The sequence below is a fragment of the Panthera uncia genome, chromosome D1 (assembly GCF_023721935.1).
Source record: "Panthera uncia isolate 11264 chromosome D1, Puncia_PCG_1.0, whole genome shotgun sequence".
NCBI classification, from domain to species: Eukaryota; Metazoa; Chordata; class Mammalia; order Carnivora; family Felidae; genus Panthera; species Panthera uncia.
Genome location: NC_064808.1, coordinates 5,382,284 through 5,402,638, shown reverse-complemented (window position 1 = coordinate 5,402,638; position 20,355 = coordinate 5,382,284). Strand labels below are relative to the sequence as shown.

Genomic DNA, 20,355 nt, shown 5'->3' with positions numbered 1-20,355 from the left:
CTTTGAAGATTATGGTAAAATCAACGCAAGTTTTATGTTCCTCAGTGAAAGTTTCCATGTGAATATAGGTGATACATTATTATAATTAAATCCTTATTCATATTAATTCTCTATATGGTTTTCTAGCCAGTGGATTGAGAAATGCCTGGCCTACTACTGAATAAAAAGGTGATAAGACCTTGAAATGTAGTTGTGAGAGAGGAAGAATACTATCTCTGCGATTTTAATATGGAATATACATAATACTCAAATGATACTGAATTTCAGTATGTTTCTCCCATGGTTAATATTCTCTCTAGACTGCAGCTGCTGCTGCTGCTGCTGCTTCTTCTTCTTCTTCTTCTTTTAAATGTTTATTTATTTTTGAGAGAGAGAAAGAGTGCCGGAGGGGGGGCAGGGAGGGGCAGAGAGAGGGAGACAATCTGAAGCAGGCTCCAGGCTCTGTGCTGTCAGCATGTGGGGCTCAAACCCACAAATTGTTGAGATCATGACCTGTGCCAAAGTCGGACACTTAACAGACTGAGCCACCCAGGTGCCCCTAGACTTCTTATACAGTTAGATGCTTCTTTTAGTTGTGTTTTGGTTTCATTTGAGTGTCAGTACTTGATTATTTTCCTGTTTTGTTATATTTTATTTTAGTTTAGTTTAGTTTAGTTTATATATTTTGAGAGAGACAGACACAGATCAAGTGGTGGAGAGACAGAGAGAGAGGGAGAGTGAGGATCCCAAGCAGGCTTCATGCTGCCGATGCAGAGCCTGATGTGGTGGGGTTTGAACTCGCGAAACCACAACATCATGACCTCAGCTGAAGCCAAGAGTTGGATGCCTAACCGATAGAGCCACCCAGATACCCCTTCCTACCTGGTTTTATTAATTTTTTTAAGTTTATTTATTTTAAGAGAGAGAGAGAATGTGTGCGCACACATGCGTGTATGTGAGACGGGCAGGAAGAGAAGGAGAGACAGAATTCCAAGCAGGCTCCATGATGTCAGCTGTGAGATCAAGACCTAAGCCGAAATCAAGAGTCAGATGCTTAACTGAGTGAGCCATCCAGGCACCCCAGCCTGGTTTTATATTTTAATAGTCCACTTCCCCCTAATAGTCTTTTTTCCTTGTTGTATTTATTTTTAATCAGTGTTATACATATATTTTGGAGAGTCAAGTAGTTCTACAAGGCTTGTTTCTGAGACAGTCTTTTTTTATGGTGAATTCCATATGTGGAAGATTGCCACCATCACCACATTCTCCCAATAAAAGTGTAATTTTTGTTTTTATTATTATGACAATAGAAAGGCAAGTCACTGTTCAGTCATGTAGTAAACTGTGATTTTCCTTTCCCGGCCAACTTTTAATTTTTCCTAACATTAATAATTGTGTTTTTTTTGTTTTGTTTAATAATAGCTAACATTGAGTGCCTGATACATACTAGGTGCTGTTCTAATTGCTGTCTGTGTTAACTCATTTAATGATCAAATAGGTAGAGAGGTTAGGTAACTTGCCCAAGAAAGTAACATAGCCAGAGTCTAAACCTTGGCAGTGCAGCCTCAGAATCTGTTCTTTTAATTACCATGCTAAACTCTCTTTTCTATTAATATGTACATGAGTATTTCTTTTTTAGAAGTAAATTTAAGTGCAGTAAAATGCACAGATCTTGAGTTTATAGCTTGGTGAGTTTTGAAAAATATATACATTTATATAATCAATACTTGAATCAATATATAGAACATACTGATTACTTGCAGTCAGTCCCCACCTCTCATAGGCAGTAACTGTTCTGGTTTATATCACCAGAGATTAATTGGTATGTTCTTGAACCTCATATAAATGGAATCATATACAGTAGGATGTGTTCTTGTGTTGACCTTCTTTTGTCAGATTCATCCATGTCGTGTGTGTTAGTAGTTCATTCTTTTTTGTTGCCAAGTAGTATTTCATTGAAAAAAAGACTACAATTTGTTTATATATTTTTCTGTTGATGGACACAGAGGTTGTTTACAGTTTTTGGCTTTTATGAATAAAACTGCTATGAGTTTTCTTGTACAAGTCTTTATATGGGCATATATTTTCATTTCTTTGTGGGTAGATATGTAGGAGTAAAATGGTAGGTCTTAGTGTAGCTATTTGTTTAACTTTATTTTTTATTTTTTTTTTTTAATTTTTTTTTTTCAACGTTTTTTAATTTATTTTTGGGACAGAGAGAGACATAGCATGAACGGGGGAGGGGCAGAGAGAGAGGGAGACACAGAATCGGAAACAGGCTCCAGGCTCCGAGCCATCAGCCCAGAGCCTGACGCGGGGCTCGAACTCACGGACCGTGAGATCGTGACCTGGCTGAAGTCGGACGCTTAACCGACTGCGCCACCCAGGCGCCCCAAACTTTATAAGAAACTGCCATTTTACCAAAAGTGATTGTGTTAGTTTACATTCCTACTTGGTGTGGCAGACAGATTCTAAGGTGGCCCCCATGCCCCTGTCTCTTGGCATTTATGCCTAATGTAATTCCCTCCCCTTGAATATGGGTGGGACTTGTTCCTTTCTAATAGGCTATGACAAGAGTGACAAGATATACATCGTTATGTGTATGTGATAATGTTACATCAGATTGTAATGGCTGTATTGTGAGGACACTCTCTCCTTGCCAGCTTTGAAGAAGCAAGTTGCCATGTTGTGAGCTACCTATGGAGAGGGCCGTATGGCAGGGAGCTGAGGGTAGCTTCAAGTTCACAGTCAGCAAAAACGCATGGTCCTCAGTCCAGTAGCCCACAAAGAACTGAATGCTGCCAATATCCATGTGAACTTGGAAACTCAAGACTCTCTTGAGACCATAGCCCCAGCCAACAGCTTGGTTGAAATCTTATTGACCCACTTAAACTATGCTTGGACTTCTAACCCATTGAAACTGTGAGATAATAAATGCCTGTTGTTTTAAGCTGCTAAGTTCGTGGCACTGTTATTACACAGCAGTAGATAACTAAGACTAGTAATGTATGAAAGCTCCCATTGCGCCACATCCCTACTAGCATTTAGTTTGTCAGTCTTTAAAAAAATTTTTTTTAAATGTTTGTTTATTTTTGAGAGACAGAACACGAGCACAGAAAGGGCAGAGAGAGACGGAGACACAGAATCGGAAGCAGCCTCCAGACTCTGAGCTGTCAGCACAGAACCTGACGTGGGGCTCGAACTCACGAACCGTGAGATCATGACCTGAGCCCAAGTCGGTGCTCAACTGACTGAGCCACCCGGGCACCCCAAGTTTTGCCAGTCTTTTTAATTAGCCATGGTCATGGGTGCGAAATGGTAACTCCCTCTCATTTAATTTGCATTTCTTTTTTTTATTTTTAAGTTTTTTGTTTTTAGAGAGAGAACACATGTATGAGCAGGGAAGGGGCAGAGAGAGAGAGAGAGAGAGAGAGAGAGAGAGAGAGGGAGAATCCCAAGCAGGCTCTGCACTGTCATCATGGAACCTAATACAGGGCTTGAACTCCCAAACTGCGAGATCATGAGCTGAACCAAAACCAGGAGTTGGATTCTTAACCGACTGAGCCACCCAGGCACCCCTAATTTGCCTTTCTTTAATATGACATTGAGTACCTACTGACTGGCCATTTGGATAGATACCTTTTCTGTGAAAAATCTGTTTAAATCTTCCCTGTTTTATAAATTGGTATGTTTGTCTTTTAATAATTTATTTGTAGCAGTTATTTATATCTTACAGATCAGGTCCTTTCAGATACGTGTGTGTATATGTGAGTGTGTGTGCATGCATGTGTGTGCATCTGATATACACAGGCATATCTCAGAGATATTGTGGATTTAGTTCCAGACCACCCCACTGATACAAATATTGCAAGAAAGGGAGTCAAATGAATTTTTTGGTTTCCCAATAGATGTTAAAGTTGTGTTCATAGTCTATTAAGTGTGCAATAGCATTATGTCTAAAAAACAACATAAATACCTCGATTTAGAAATACTTTATTGCTGGGCGCCTTGAGTGGCTCAGTCAGGTTAAGTGTCTGACTTTAGATTTTGGCTCAGGTCATGATCTCACAGTTTGTGAGACTGTGTTGGGCTCTGTGCTGACAGTGAAGAGCCTGCTTGGGATTCTCTTTACCTCTCTCTCTGCCCCTCCCCTGCTCAAGAGCGCGCGTGCACGTGCACTCCTTCTCTGTCTCAAAATAAATAAACATTAAAAAAAAATACTTTATTGCTAAAAAATGCTAACCACTACCTGAGCTTTTAGCAAGTCATAATCACTGATTACAGATCACCATAACAAATATAATAATAACAAAAGAGCTTGAAATATTGAGAGACTTACCAAAATGTGACAGAGACAGAAAGTGAGCAAGTACATTTGGAAAATGGTATGGACAGACTTGGTTGACACTGGGTTGTTACAAACCTTACATTCGTAAAAAATATTTTATCTGTAAAGCGCAGTAAAATGAAATATACTTGTACTGTTTTCTTCCAGTCTGTGATTGGGAGGAACTTCCACATTCCTCTCACTTCAGCCAGATTCCCAAACTGTTAATATTTTACCATATTTACTCTATTAGACTATCTTTCTCTAAATTGGTTTTTCTGAGCCATTTGAGAACAAGTTTCATATGTGTTGTCCTGTGATTCCATACTATTTCTGTGTGTATTTTCCCCAGTCAAGGGCACTCCTAATTAACTACTACATATCTAAGTCAGGTAATTAACATCGATAAAAACCTACTCCTTTAGCAACAGGCCCTGTTCACATTTTGCCAGCTGCCCCAACAATGTTTCCTTTTCCATTTTGGTCCAGGATCCCAGTGCAGAACATGCAGTGGACTTCATTGTCATGTACTCCATGTCCTTCAGCCTGCAGTAACCCCTTAGTCTTTTACTGTCATTTTTGTCCTCAACAGTCCTATATTCAGGAGGATGATCTGCAAGCTGAATCCATTAATATTTCCTCATGACCAGACTCAGGTAATGATTTCTTGGCAAAAATATCATAGAAATGATGTGTAATATTCTCAGTACTTCATATCAAGGGACACACGATATTAAGCAATCCCATTACCAGTGATGTTAACCTTGATCATCTGGTCATGTTGGTGGCTGCCACTTATCTCTGCTTTTCTTCACTGTAAAGTCATTGTTTTTCTTTTTATAACTGACAAGTATTTTATGTGTAGACAGTTTGAGATTATGCCAGTATATTATTCCTCATCAAATTCAAGCTACCAGCATTACTGTCCTCCCTAAATCAGCAGCCATGATATGTTTGCCAAGTGATGATTTTTGTTTGTTTCCATTATGCCTTCTGCATTTATAAATTGGCCTTCTGCTGTAAAGATGAGTTTTCTCATTCCTTCCCTCCCCCCTCCCTACCTTTCTTTCAGTATGGACTCAGATTTATGATTTATTCATTGAGTTGTAATTTGTTAGTATTATTATTTATTTTGATGCTCAGATTACTCCAGTTTTGGTCAGCCGGAGCCCTTTCAAGCTGTTTCCCTTTTATATGTCCTTATCATTCTTTGAACACTTCTAGATTTCTAGAACAACAGGATGTTCCAGGGTCATCTTGTATTTTCCCTGCCCTATTCCTGGAATCAGCCATTTCTCTAAGGAGTCCAGGTTCTTTTCATGGAGGATGGTATTTAGAAACCAACATTTGACGGTTTGTTGTGCTCAGTGCTTTAGGATGTCCTTGCTTTTAGGTGCTCTTTTCAGACAGAGCCCAGAAATATAGGTATGTATGTACAGCTCGCGCTCTCTCTCTCTCTCTCTCTCTCTCTCTTTCTCTTTCTCTCTTTCTCTCTCTCATTTCTTTCTTTATCTATTTCTGTATATATCTTTAAAAGCCGTGCAAACTAATATCTTATTTACTTCTTTGTTTAATTAGAGAGAGAGCATGTGCAGAGGGGGAAAGGGGGGAGAGGGAGAGAGAAAGAATCTTAAGCAGGCTCCCCACTCAACATGGAGCCCAATGTGGGGCTCAATCCCACGACCCTGGGATCACAACCTGAGCCGAAATCAAGAGTTGGATGCTCAGCTGACTGACCCACCAGGTGCCTGTCAAGCTCATATCTTTAATTTCAATATAATACCTTGGGTTTCTCTCTAGCCTTACCGCTTTTCATGTTTGTAAGTACCTTTTTTCAAGAATGAGAAATCTGGCTTTCATTAGTCTCAGAATATTTATTTATTTGCTCAATTCATTAACTTACTTGCTTATTGTAATTGACCTCCCAACCACCCTGGCCTTCTCCATTTGCCATGTATGTACCCCACTTGAGTACCTTATGTCCTTGAACACTAGCAGACGGAAGCAGGAAAACAGAGAAATGGTAAACTTCTTAACATGACTCCTAGGACAAAGAGGTGGAAAGTGAGAAGCAACCTAGTTTACTCTGTAAAATCTTAAATAGTATTTGTTCCTGTTATCTATTGTTATGTAAAAAAGCCACTCCAAAACTTAGTCACTTGAAATATGGACAATGTTATTTTGCACACAAATCTGCAGTTTAGGCAGAGCTTGGCAAGAATTCTCTGCTCCATTCAAGGAGCAGAATGGCTCAAAGGCTGGGTGGGAGCTGGAATCATATGTAGGCTCTTTCACTGCCATGTCTGGTGGCTAATGCTAGCTTGTTGGCTGGGACCTCAGCCAGGGCTGTGGCTAGAACATCTATAGGTGGCCTTCCATGTGGCTTTTTTCTTCTTACATCATAGTGGCTGTGTTCCAAGGGCACACATTACAAAAGAGAGCCAGGTGGAAGCCATGTTGCCTTTTCTTACTTAGCCTATGAAGTCACACAGTATCATTTTCACTGCATTCTGTTCCTTGGAAGTAAGTGCCTAAGCCCAGCCCCATATTTAAGGGGAGAGGAATTTGTTTCTACTTTTTCTTTCTTTCTTTTAATAAAAAAAATTTTTTTTTTTGAGAGAGAGAGAGAGGGCTCAAGTGAGCGAGGAGCAGAGAGAGAATCTTAGGAGGGGCAGAGAGAGAGAGTGGAGAGAGAGAGAAGTGGGGCTTATCTGACTCAGGGCTTGAGTTCACCTGATGTGAGACCCGAACTCACAAACTGTGAGATCATGACCTGAGCCCAAGTCAGATGTTTAACGACTGAGCCACCCAGGTGCCCCTGTTTCTACCTTTTCATGAGAGGACTGTCAAATAATTTGTAGACTTTTTTTTTTTTTTTTAAGATTTTTGTAATTTTAAGTAATCTCTACATTCATCATGGGGCTTGAACTCACAACTCTGAGATCAGGAGTTGCATGCTCTACCGACTAAGCCAGCCAGGTGCCCTGTAGACATGTTTTAAAATCAGCATAGTATTTAAAAATATTTTTCTGAATGAATAGAAGGTCCTTTCATTTGTACATTTGAATTTGTTTAATACTTTTCATTTTGTTTAAAACTTTAAAAAATAAATATATATATTTTTACACAGATACATAAAAGGGATCATGTTTTTTATATATATTGTTTAGTGAGGTCTGTTGTTTTCTCTTTTGCTTGCCTCATTTCCCCCTTCTCTTTATTTTCTCATTTTGAATTATCTCCCTACCATGTAACTCATATCTTCATCCTTCTATATATTTTTTCTTGTATAATATAAAAATGTATATACACATCATATAGTGGATTGGGGATATTGTTTTAAAAATAGCATCATATTGGGGAGCCTGGGTGGCTCAGTCCGTTAAGTGGCTGACTTTGGCTTAGGTCATGATCTCATGGTTCGTAAGTTTGAGCCCCATTGGGCTCGCTGTTGTCAGCGCAGAGCCAGGTTTGGATCCTCTGTCCTCCTCTCTCTCTGCCCCTCCCCCCACTGGGGTGCGTGTGCATGCGCATGCGCTTGCTCTCAAAAAATAAACATTAAAAAATAGAATCATAGGGGCACCTGGATGGCTCAGTCGGTTAAGCATCTGTCTTCAGCTCAGGTCATGATGTCATGGTTCGTGGGTTCAAGCCCTGCCTCGGCTCTCTGCTGTCAGTACAGAGTCTGCTTCGGATTCTCCATCTCCCTCTCTCTGCCTCTCCTCCGCCTCGCACATGCTCGCTCTTGCTCTCTCTGTCAAAAATAAATAAACATTAAAAAATAGAATTATATTAAAATTGATTTTTGCATCTTGCTTTTCTTACTGAACACCTTGTAAAAATGCCTGTAAGTCAAGAGATTTTGTTCTACTCTATTCTTTTTAATAGCTGTGCACATATTCTGTTTTCTGATTTGGTTATTTAATTATGAAGGGATAAAGATTAGACTCAGAGAATAGGAACAAGAATAGGAATGGAGAGGGACAAGGTTTAAAGAAAAAGTGGTCAGGAATGAGGAAGAGAGAGGAGTACTCAATATTCCTGGAGTCTTAATTTTTTTTTTTAATGTTTTTATTTATTTTTGAGACAGCATGAGCAGGGGAGGGGCAGAGAGAGAGGGAGACACAGAATCGGAAGCAGGTTCCAGGCTCTGAGCTGTCATAACAGAGCCCGACACGGGGCTCGAACTCATGAACTGCGAGATCATGACCTGAGCTGAAGTCGGCCGCTTCACCGACTGAGCCACCCGGGCACCCTAATATTCCTGGAGTCTTAAAGCAGATGTGCCATCAAAGGAGACAAGGAGGGGGAAAATGGTAATGGGAAGGTGCATTGATGGCTTTTTTTTTTTTTTTTTTTTTTTTTTGGAAATAAGTGTTTTTGCATATAGTAAAATTGCCTATCAGGAAATTGGAGACACTTGGAGACATGGTAAGCATATGAGTCCATGGGCAGGATTGGAACTTATAGGCAAAGCTATGGGATAGATGATCACTTGAAAGAGTGTGGTGTCTTGCTCATTGTTTGCTGTTTGTGGTGGACCCAGCAAATGAGATTTCTTCATTCCAGGCCAGGATCCTGGGTATTCACATTTTATCCATTAAGTTTTGTTTTTTTTTAAAGCTGGCCATCTTTCAGAAGCAGAGTTTTTATTTTCATTTTATATAATGTGGGTTGAGAGAACCTTTTGCTAAATATAGCAGTGTGTATTTGCTAGTCTTTCAGAGGCACTTAGGACATTTAAAATCTGAAGCCAGAGCTACCTGATTGGAACTTCTTTAATCTCTTTCACATCAAACCAACCTAGGTTCTTTGTGATAATTAGCATCATTGAATGGCTGAAGGAAGATTTTTTTCTCTCTTATGTTAGAGAGAGGATTTGCAGTATAGCTAAGTAATGGATGCATAATAAATAGGACAGACACATGATTCCACTGAAACTCTTGACCTGATAACCACTCTGATTTCATTGGGATGATGATGATGATGATGATGATGATGATGATGATTGAAAATACTAGTGGTGTTGAGGCCCCTGGGTGGCTCAGTCGGTTAAACATCTGACTTTGGCTTGTGAGTTCAAGCCCCCGTCGGGGTCTGTGCTGACAGCTCAGAGCCTGGAGCCTCTTCAGATTCTGTGTCTTTCTCTCTCTCTCTCTGCCCCTCCCTCACTCATACTTTGTCTCTCAAAAATAAAGAAATATTAAAAAAAATTTTTTTAATAAAGAAAAAAAAGAAAATACTAGTGGTGTTGAAGTCAGTAGTAGAGAATAATGCCATCTCCTTTTTAGGAACAAAAATCTTTCCCTCCCTGCCCTCTCCCCAGGCTCCAGGAATGTTGAAGGGAGTGATTGCAATTTTCTACTTGTAGTTTGGATGACTAAAGTTCAAAGCTACGGATAGCCCAAGAGCTCTATGTAAATGATTCAGTAGATATGATAAAAGTTTTTCAGATTGAATTTTGATCCGGAGTGTAAGGTGCTCCTGCTATTGTTTTTCTTTCTGGTCTCTTTGATTTTGGTCTTTTTTCAGATAAACTTCAGCAGACAATAAAAGATCTCAATTATATGTAAAACATGTTGGGAAAGTTACAAAGATGAATGTGATATGAACCTGTCCTTAAAGAACTCACTGTCTTGGTATAAACAGCAAATAGGAGTACAAAGCAGATTGAAAGAAGTAATAAATGGAGGTACATGCTCATGTAGTACAGGAAAAAAGACATTACTTCCTCTGTAGAATCTGGCATTTGAACTGGAATTTTTTCAACTTTCTTTCATGGAAAATTTTAAAAATAGAGAAAAATAGAGAAAATGTGCAGTGAATCCCTATGAACTCAATACTCAGCTTCATTAACAGCTCAAGGTTGTTTCATCTGTATCCCCACTCCCTTCCCCCAGATTCACCCCTAGATTATTTTGAAATTTTTTAATGTTTATTTTTGAGAGAGAGTGAGAGAGAGAAAGAGAGCATGCGTGTGCGCACAGTGCCCGTGAGCAAGTTGAGGAGGGGTGGAGAGACAGAGAAAGACACAGAATCCAAAGCAGGCTCCAGGCTCTGAGCTGTCAGCACAGAGCCCAATGCAGGGCTTGAACTCACAAAGGGCAAGATCATGACCTGAGCAGAAGTTGGAGGCTTAACTGACTGAGCTACCCTGGCACCCCACCCCCCATTATTTTGGAGCAAATCTCAGATATCACAGCATTTCTTCTATAACAATTTCTATATATATCTCTAAAAGGCAACAACACTTTTTTTTTCCTAAACATGTTTATTTAGTTTTGAGAGAGAGCGGGGACAGAGGGTCCAAAACAGGTTCTGTGCTGACAACAGAGAGCCTGACGTGGGGCTTGAACTCCCTAACCGAGAGATTGTGTCCTGAGCCTAAGTGGATGCTTAACTGACAGAGCCACCCAGGTGTCCCAAGACAGGGACACATTTATTTATTTGTTTATTTATTTAAAATGTTTGTGTTTATTTTTGAGACAGAGGTGGGGGAGGGGTAGAGAGAGAGGGAGACAGAATCTGAAGTAGACTCAAGGCTCTGAGTTGTCAGTATAGAGCCCAATGTGGGGCTTGGACTCATGAACCAGGAGATCATGACCTGAGCAAAGTCAGACGCTCAACTGACTGAGCCACCCAAGCACCACTTATTTTTATTTTTTTTAAAGTTTTAATCTTTAAGTAATTTCTACACCCAGCATGGGCCTCAAACACACAATCCTGAGATCAAGAGTTGCACACTCCAGTGACTCAGCTAGCCAGGTGCCTCAGATAGGAACACTTATGAAAAATACACAACCTCAATGTTATTATCCTTCCTGAAATAATTAACAGTAAGTCCTCGATATTATCGAATTTATAGTTAGTTGAACTGGACTTTACAGAGAAGATTTTAATAGGTGGTGAATGGAAGAAAGGGAATGTGGGTTAAAGGAATAGCATATGCAAAAGCAGGGGGATGTACATAAGTGAAAGTGAAAGGTAATAAAGTGAAAGGTAATAAAAATCTGATTTGCGGATGTGGCAATGGAAGTGGAAAGGAAATGACAAAATGAGTCATTGCAGAGGAAAACTCAATGGAATTTTCCAGCTGAGGATTGCATATGTATCTTCTCTCTATTTCTGGTTAACAATGTTTGAGTGGATCTTATGAGCCATATAGAACTTGCGGGCCAAGTGTTATTCTCAGCTGGTGTTTGTTAAGTAAAATTTTATTGGCCAACAGCTACATCCGTTCATTTTCACATTATCTATGAGAGCTTTCACCCTATAATGACACAGTTGGGTAGTTGCAACAGAGACCCTATGGCCTTCAAAGCCCCAAAATATTTACTGTCTGGCTTTTATAGGAAAAGTTTGCTCAGCCCTGATCTAGAAGAAACTGGTTTCTGGGTTTAGTACTGTCAGAAGACTGTGTTGAATGTATAGATTAGGAACAGCCATAGTTGTGAATCAGAAGCTTTGGAATTTGTTTTGCTCTGTCTTTATCATTCACTCCATAGCTTGAGAAAGTAAGTTTCTCTAAGAATTCCTTTTTCCGTTTGTTACCTTGTTTATTGTCTTTTTCCTCCCACCCCCGCCCCCAACTAGAACTTAAACTCCGTGAAATTAGAGATTTTGTGGTTTTTGTGTTCACTACTCTATTCCCAGGGCCTGGATCAATGCTGGATACTTAGTAGGCTAGGCACTCAGTAAATAATTGCTGAATAAATAATTATTGCCTTAGTCTTTTTGCTTCTCTTCTGCACTAGACACATTTGGAGCCTTTTGAGAGAATAAGAATGATATGTCTAGATGGCAATGATGCTGTTAACGTAAATGTGTTATACTTTTTTCCCAACAAAGTTTAGAAAACCGCTTCATTGATACAATGGAGTAGTAAGCAGCAATTAAAACTAGTAACTACGAAGACGCTAGAAATGTGGAACCATGTTTAGATGGGTCAAAATCTTACATGCACACTGCCTGTCTAAATTATATGTGGATATAGACAAAGACTGCAAGATAATACCAACATGAAATCATTGTTTTCAGACAATGGGTTTTGGGGTGTTTTTTTTCTCTCCAAAATTTTCTTTAATACTATTGTTTCCTCATGTTTTCAATAATGATTTTAAAATAAATAATTTTTCCATGTTTCTTTGCCTGCCCCTACCTCTGTACCATGTCCAGATATATAACCTTTAGTGTAGGTCACAAATAATGCAGTAATCAGAAATAGGGGCTCATATTGAATCTCAGCATTGGAAAGGTTGATGGGTATTATGGATAGGTGTTTGTTTCACTTTATCCCATCATAAATTGTTACAGTATTCTTCCCAGCAGGACGTATGCCTGTAAGCATCCTTGGTTAGAGCCTGATTTGAGGCTTACATTTAGACAAAACCCCTCTTATTTAAAATAGAACATGAATAGGCAAGGTGGAAAGGAGTGGTTGGGTAAGAGTGTGTTTCTGAGAGCATGTCCCTTCTTTCCTCTTGGTCTGAGATGCACATTCTGGCTAGCTTTTCCTCTGTGCCTTAGAAAGGCAGTGTTTCCTTTTGGCTGCACTCGTTTGGAGTTCATTTGGTTTTCTTCCCATTTCACTTTCAGACTGCCTTTGAAAACATGGATAGGTCTTTTCTTTGTGTCTCAGTTTTTCCATGTGCAAAATTGTTCTCTCTGTATCTCCTAAGAATATGATGAGTTTCCAATAGGTGTTTGTGTTTGTTCTACCAAACTACATTTCTAGGCTATATATAGCATTCCAGCCATTGCCTCGAGGCTTCATCTGAGTGTCTTGTTAGGAGCTGGAATTCTGCAGTACAAAACAAAATACAGAGGGATTCCACAATCTTACTTCCCAAGTTTAACCAATGGGAAGATGATGAAGTACCTTTTCGCGTTTAATTCAAAGTAAAAGTCAACATCCTTCTAAGTACTCTACGAGAGCCTACCTAAAATGACTCCCTGCCTTTCTTACTAATTTGATCACCTACTGCTTCCTCATAGGTCCCTCCATTCTGTCAACAGAAATCTTGCCCTTCCTGGAAAATGTCAGACATGACCTGCTTCTTTGTCCTGCCTCTGCTGGGTAGATACACAGTTCATTCTTGCTCTTCCTGTAAGTGTTTGCCTAAGGGTCACCTTCCCAGTTAGGTCTGCCCTGAGCCCCCTGCCCCCGTATCATTCCTACCTCTTTTTGTACACAGCACTTGTCAACTTCTAACACACTTTTTATATATATTTTATATATTTTTTATATATTTTATATTTCCTTATAAAATATACTTATTGTTTACTATCTCCTCCACTCTCCCAACTAGAATGAAAGCTCCTCTGTGAGGGCAAGGGGTTTTGCTGTTGGATCCCTAGTGGTTAGATATGGGTCAGTTGTATGGTAAGCGCTTAGTAAATATTTGTTGAATGAGTGAAGTGGCTAGGACACTGAGTTTCACCTTCTACTTGGAATCTTCTTATATGACTGTTACACCATACTACCTTGACCCCAGGGATACTGTTGTTCCCTTTTTAAAAAAAAATTTTTAATGTTTGTATAATTTTCGGGAGAGAGAGAGAGAGAGACAATGTGAGAGGAAGACACAGAATCCGAAGCAGGCTTCAGGCTCTGAGCTGTCAGCTCAGATGCAGGGCTCAAACTCATGAACCATGAGATCATGACCTGTGCTAAAGTTGAATGCTCAATTCACTGAGCCACCCAGGTGCCCTTGTTTTTCCCTTTAATAAGCAAAAAGGAAAACACCTTCTCTTGGTCCTGCTTTGGCATAACTGAGATTGGCTAGAGATCTCCAGGAAATGTTTTAGTACCAAGACCAATAGGGAAATGAGTACAGAAAATGTCAGAAGTACAACAGTCTGGCTTATGGCATATGGCTCTTGAGTCTGCATAACTAGCTTGCAGGACCTAGCCTAGTCTACCCACTTATAAAAAATCTAATTCTAGCATTAAAAAAAAAAAAAAATATATATATATATATGTATATATATATGTATATTTATTTATTTAGAAAGAGAGAACAACTGGGGGAAAGGAACAGAGGGAGAGAGACAAAGAGAGACAATCCCAAGTAGGCTCCATGCTCAGCACAGAGCCTGACACGAGGCTTGATCTCATGACCCTGGGATCGTGACCAGAGCCAAAATCAAGAGTTGGACACTCAACCGACTGAGCCACCCAGCTACCCCTCTCATCCTAGCTTTGAAAGACAAGTATTGATGTCCTTGATGTCCTGCACATGATACCATCTCATAGTCTCCTGCTAAGGAGCTGCCTTCTTACAACTTACAATGAGACCAAGAGAACATCTGTATTCTAGTTTGAGTGTTGCATTAGTCATTGTGGGCTGCCATTACAAAACAACAAACATTCATTTTCTCATAGTTTTGGAGACTGGAAATCCAAGATCAAGGTGCCGTAAGGGCTGGTTTCTATTAAGACCTTTCTTCCTGACTTGGAGGCAGCCACTTCTCACTGTGTCATCACATGGCCTTTCCTCTGTGCACACAGAGAGAGAGGGAAAGAGATGGATCTTTGGTGTCTCTTCTTATAAGGACATTAATCCTACCGGATTAGGGTCTCATTCTTATGACTTCATTTAACTTTACCTCCCTAAAGGCCCTGTCTCCAAATATGGTCACATTGGAGGTTAGGACATCAACATACGAATTTGAGGAGGGAGATACACAATTCAGTCCATACCAAGTGTCATTTCTTTTACTGGAACAAATAACATTATGCTTCAGATGAGATGCCAAACCCATGTTAGATTCAGGGGATAGCCTGTACCTTGTCCTCATGAAGCTCAGTTTATACAGGAGACAGAGAAGGGTGATAAGTACTGTAGGGGTGTATACATGTGTCAAGGAAAACTTCTTTGGGATGGTCGTGTATATTCTTGCACGTCTTTAAATAAATATATCCATGGTTTGTGCATAATAGCATAAAACATAGTAATATGAGGAAATCACGCATACAGTGACAAGAAGGCAGTTCCTTCGAACTCTAGGGCAAACCCTCTTTGTCTTCGCCTGCCTTTAGTCCTGTCAGCTGTGGTTACTCCAGCCCCTCTTCTCAACCTCTACTTCTCAGACATTTAACTGTGTTAATTTAACAACCAATGATTTTCCTTTTCATACTCTATTGAAAATTACTTTTTTTTTTCTTATTTCTTTTCTTCAAGTTGAGTTGAACCTTTGGTTCTCTTTCCTTATCTCTTAGCTTTCTCCAAAGGCAATTCCTGGTGTTAAGTGAAAACTGTTCCTGTCAGAGCCTACTGTTTGCCATTAATAAATGATAAAGGAGGTTGTCAGACAACAGTAATACTCTGTTTATGAAACTGCAATTACTGATGCAGCATTTTGTGAAGTTCTTACTATATAAATGGCATAAGTGGTTTGATACGTTATGACTCCAGAGAATTCCTTACATAATCAGCCAACATTTTCTCCTCTCAGGGGGATACATATAACATTAAATTAAGTTGGTCTTGGTTGCCATACACTTTAAACTGAGCTGGTTTTCCTGCCTGTGCTCAGACACGCTTATGAGAGTATAATTGATTTCTCTAACAGCATGGAGTTAGAGGGAGTAGCCTTTTCCTACACTGGTCTCACTGATGATTCATGGTCTTGAAATAATCAAAAAGCACTTATTGCATGCCTTATTGCTTCATGATCTTTTGATAAAGTACTAAAGCTCTTACCAAATGCCTCCTGATTTTAATGGCATGTCTTTACTTCTTTTTTTCTTTTAATATCATTTTAGAGAGAGAGCATGCACTCATGCACATGAGTGGGAGAGAAGGGCAGAAGGAGAGAAAGAGAGAGGAAAAAAAACCCAACACTCAAGCAGGCTCCACACTCAGCTCAGAGCCTGAGATGGGGCTTGATCTCACAATCCCAGGATCATGACCTGAGCCAAAATCAAGAGTTGGGTGCTCAACCAACTGAGGCACCATGTCTTTACTTCTTAGCACACTCCACAAAATACTCAAAATCTGCTAGATACTCTCTGTGATCCTTCTCTTTTTGGATGCTTCTGTGCCTAGCTCTTTGTCTCTGATGTTTCTGGTCCTTGGGTTGTAAACTTCCCCCAGACAGGTGATCTGCTGACATGTAAACTGAGCTAATTTTCAATTACTTCTATAATTTTGTAGTAGAGGCTTTTAAAAAGTTATTAAGTATCTTTTTTGTTTTCTATTATCCTTCCTTTTATCTTTCTATTCCAAATGTGCTTGTTCATTCACCCATCTCTTCTGTCCTTCCATCTAACATGTATTGAACATTTACTAGGTGTTCGTTGTTGTGGGACTTTCTTGGTCTTCTTGATTGTAGTGCTGGCCTTATATATTTTTGGTTTCTTTATTCCATTTTTTTCTATCCTCATGTGGAATATTCCCTAATACTCTGCTTACTGTCCATTGTAATTATTAAAGTTAATTTCTTCTGTAGATGGTTCTCTTTTTTATTAGCTGTATAATTTTATATTGCTTTTTAAATAGGTCCATCACAGGGGCGCCTGGGTGGCTCAGTCGGTTGGTTAGGCGTCCAACTTCAGCTCAGGTCATAATCTCACTGCGCGTGAGTTTGAGCCCCACATCGGGCTCTGTGCTGACAGCTCAGAGCCTGAAGCCTGCTTCCAATTCTGTGTCTCCTTCTCTCTCTCTCTGCCCCTCTCCCACTCACACTCTTTTTCTCTCAAAAATAAATAAACGCTAAAAAATTTAAATAGGCCCATCACAAAGGCTATGATATGAACAGGAAATAAATGTGATTTTTTCTTCTTTTCTCATTATTACTAACTGACTCATGGTAACTTCAGAAATGGAGAAACTCACTGTGAAATAGAAATACAATACCAGCCACACATGTACTTAAAAAAAAACAAACCCAAAACAACTTTATTGAGATCTGACTCATATACCATGGAATTCACTCATTTAAAGTATATAATCCATTGACTTTTTAAAAATATTTGTTTATTTTTGAGAGAGACAGACAGAAGAGGAGTGGGAGAGGGGTGGAGAGAGAGCGAAACACAGAATCTGACGCAGGCTCCGGGCTCCAGGCTCCAGGCTCCAGGCTCTGAGCTGTCAGCACAGAGTCCGACTCCGGGCTCAAACCCACGAACCGTGAGATCATGACCTGAGCTGAAGTCAGATGCTTAATCAGCTGAGCCACCCAGGTGCCCCAATCTGTTGGCTTTTAGAATATTTACAGATATATGTACTTTAAATTTTCTAATAGCCACACAACAAAGGGAAAAATAAACTAGTGAAATTAATTGATCAGTATAAAAGAAATTTCCACTGTTTCTTTGACCTTGGACCATAAAAGAGAACATAAAATGCAGTCGACAGTCTTTTAAGAGGATAGAAGAGTTGGCAAAACATTTCACTTGGTCGTGTAGCTTTCCCATTCGTACACCTATCCTATATACATGGGTGCACTTAATTGATACTAAGCACCTCTTTTTCTCATTTCTCACAAATGACTATAATGTTGGCTTTTGTATCCAGTTTGTCCCAGGAAGTGTTCAGTTTTTTCAAGGAGGATGTAAAGGTATAGTGTTCTCTTTTACTGGCCTGTTGATCTGCTCTTTATTTTCTGCATGCTTACCTTTCCCTACAGACTTTTTATGACAAACTTAAAAACCATATAAACAATTTGAAAGTATGAAAAGTGATAGTAACTTCAGTTGCCCAGAAATGTTAGGTAATTAGTTACTGTCATTTTAATATTTGGAGCTGACCGTGTTTCCTTTAACAGTGTGGACAATTCTTCAAAAGACAAAGCAGTTTAACTGTAAAACTCAGCAATTCCACTCCTAGGTACAGCAGTCTCCTGTTATCCAAGGGGATACTTTCCAGGACCCCAGTGGATACCTGAAACCATGGAGTGTACTGAACCTTATGTATACTGTTTTTCCTATACATATATACCTGTGATAAAGTTTAATTTATACATGAGGCACAGTAACAACAATAACTAATAATAAAATAGACAACTATAATAATATACTGTAATAAAAGTTATGTGAATGTGGTCTCTCTCAAAATATCTTTTTTTGGGCAGAGGGGAGCAGAGAGAGAGGGGGGCAGAATCCCAAGCAGGCTCCATGCTGTCAATGTGCAGCCCGACTTGGGGCTCCCTGATCTCCGTAAGATCATGATTTGAGCTGAAAACAAGAGTTGGAGCAGCACGCCTCTCTCAAAATATCTTATTGTACTGTACTCACCCTTCTTGTGATAATGTGAGATGATAAAATGTCTACATGATGAGATGAAGCGAGATGAATGACATGGTTATTATGATGTGGTGTTAGGTAACTACTGACTTTCTGACAGTACACCAGAGGAAGATCATCCACTTTTGGGGAATGGTTCACTGCAGTTAACTGAAATCGTAGAAAGCATAACCATGGGTAAGTGGGGGGGGGGGGGGGGGGGGGGGGGGAGTCCTGTGTATACTTAAGAAAAATGAAAACGTGTCCATATAAAACTTATATGTGAGTGTTCATAGCAGCATTACTCATAATAGTTAAAAAGTGGAAATAACCCACATGTCCATCAACTGATGGATAGATAAAGAAAATGTCTATACAGTAGAATTTATTTGCCAAAAAAATGAAGTAAAGATTAATGTACAACATAGATGAGCTCTGGAAACATTATGCTCAGTGAAAGGAGCCAGTCACATATTATATGATTCTATTTATATGAAGTTACCAGAATAGGAAAATCTGTAGAGTTAGAAAACAGATTAATGTTTGCCAAGGGCTTGTAGAGTTGAGGGGAAATGGGGAGTGACTGCTAGCTGATGGGTATGGGATTTCTTTTTGGGTTGAATAAAGTCTTCTAAAATGGATTGTGGTGATGGTTCCACAACTCTGTAAATACACTAACAAAAATTGAATTATAAAATTTAAGTGAATGAATTGTATAGCATGTGAATTATCTTAAAGAAGTTTTTTTTTTAAAAGAACTGATAAGCAAGAATTCTCAGTAAGTTCTCAGTAAATGGTAGTTCTCATCTTGTCCACATTTTCACTTTCTTTCTTTTTTTAAATTATTCCCCCTCAAATAAAAATAAAAGTAAATAAAAGCTAAAAGCCTTCCTTTTTCTCTGTAATAATCTTCTTTAGCCCAAATTTCAATGCTTCCTGACCACCCTACCAACCATGTTTAGCACTTTTCGTATGTAGTTTATATTATTGTTCTTTTAGAAATTTGTACTTTGTAGATTTCATTAGACAGTGAGACCCTGGAGAGAGACAGTATTAGGGGTTAATGTTTAATCAGAGGCTATGGTTAAGTGCATTGTAAGTATTCCATCATTTAACCCTACGGTAACGTTATGAGAGTTATTGTTTCCACAGATAATAGGTAGCAAGGGTACGAGTTGAACCTAGATCTGTTTGGCTCTAAAGACTGCATGCAAGTCCATGTCCTTAACAATTGTACTACTCTATCTTTTTGTAATCCCCACAGCTACAGACACAGTGGTGCAGTCTGTATAGATAGTTGTTAATTGTTGCGTATTCTGATGCTTCTCCAGCTTTTTCCCTGAAATACTCAGAGAGAGATGAAAATGTATGTCTAGGGGTCTTTTACAGTCCAAAGACTGCCTGCTACAGCCACAACATTTCTTTGAAATCTTATGCTTAATCTTTTTTTTTTTAATATTTACTTATTTTGAGAGAGAAGGAGGGAGAGAATCCCAAGCAGGCTCTGCGCCATCAGTGTGGAGGCAACGTGGGGCCTGATCTGACAAACCATGAGATCGTGACCTGAGCCTAAATCAAGAGCCAGATGCTTAACTGAGCCACCCAGGTATCCCTTATGTTTAGTCTCGAAAAAGTGTTTAAATTCAGCATTTTGTGTGTGTGTGTTCAGATATAAAATTCATCCCTTCCTATCCCCCTTACCTCTGATTCCAAGTGAAATTGTTTTTGGAGTCCTATTTATCTGGTGTGATGGTGGTGCACCAAGGTATATGTATATTACTTTCAGAAGCAAAACTGTATAATCTGCTTCTTGGTTTCAGAT

General features: G+C 39.3%; 1 protein-coding gene across 2 annotated transcripts in view; it reads left to right on the top strand.

Annotated features, from left to right (window-relative positions):
• Positions 1-20,355, top strand: part of PACS1 (phosphofurin acidic cluster sorting protein 1) — a 151,510-nt gene that overhangs the window by 20,408 nt on the left and 110,747 nt on the right. The window contains exon 1 of one of the 2 annotated variants that reach the window (XM_049642742.1): positions 2,381-18,731. The exons of the other annotated variant lie outside the window; for it this stretch is intronic. The gene's annotated coding sequence lies outside the window, so the exon portion shown is untranslated. Of the gene's footprint in view, positions 1-2,380; positions 18,732-20,355 lie in introns of those variants that run through there. 2 annotated transcript variants of the gene reach the window in all.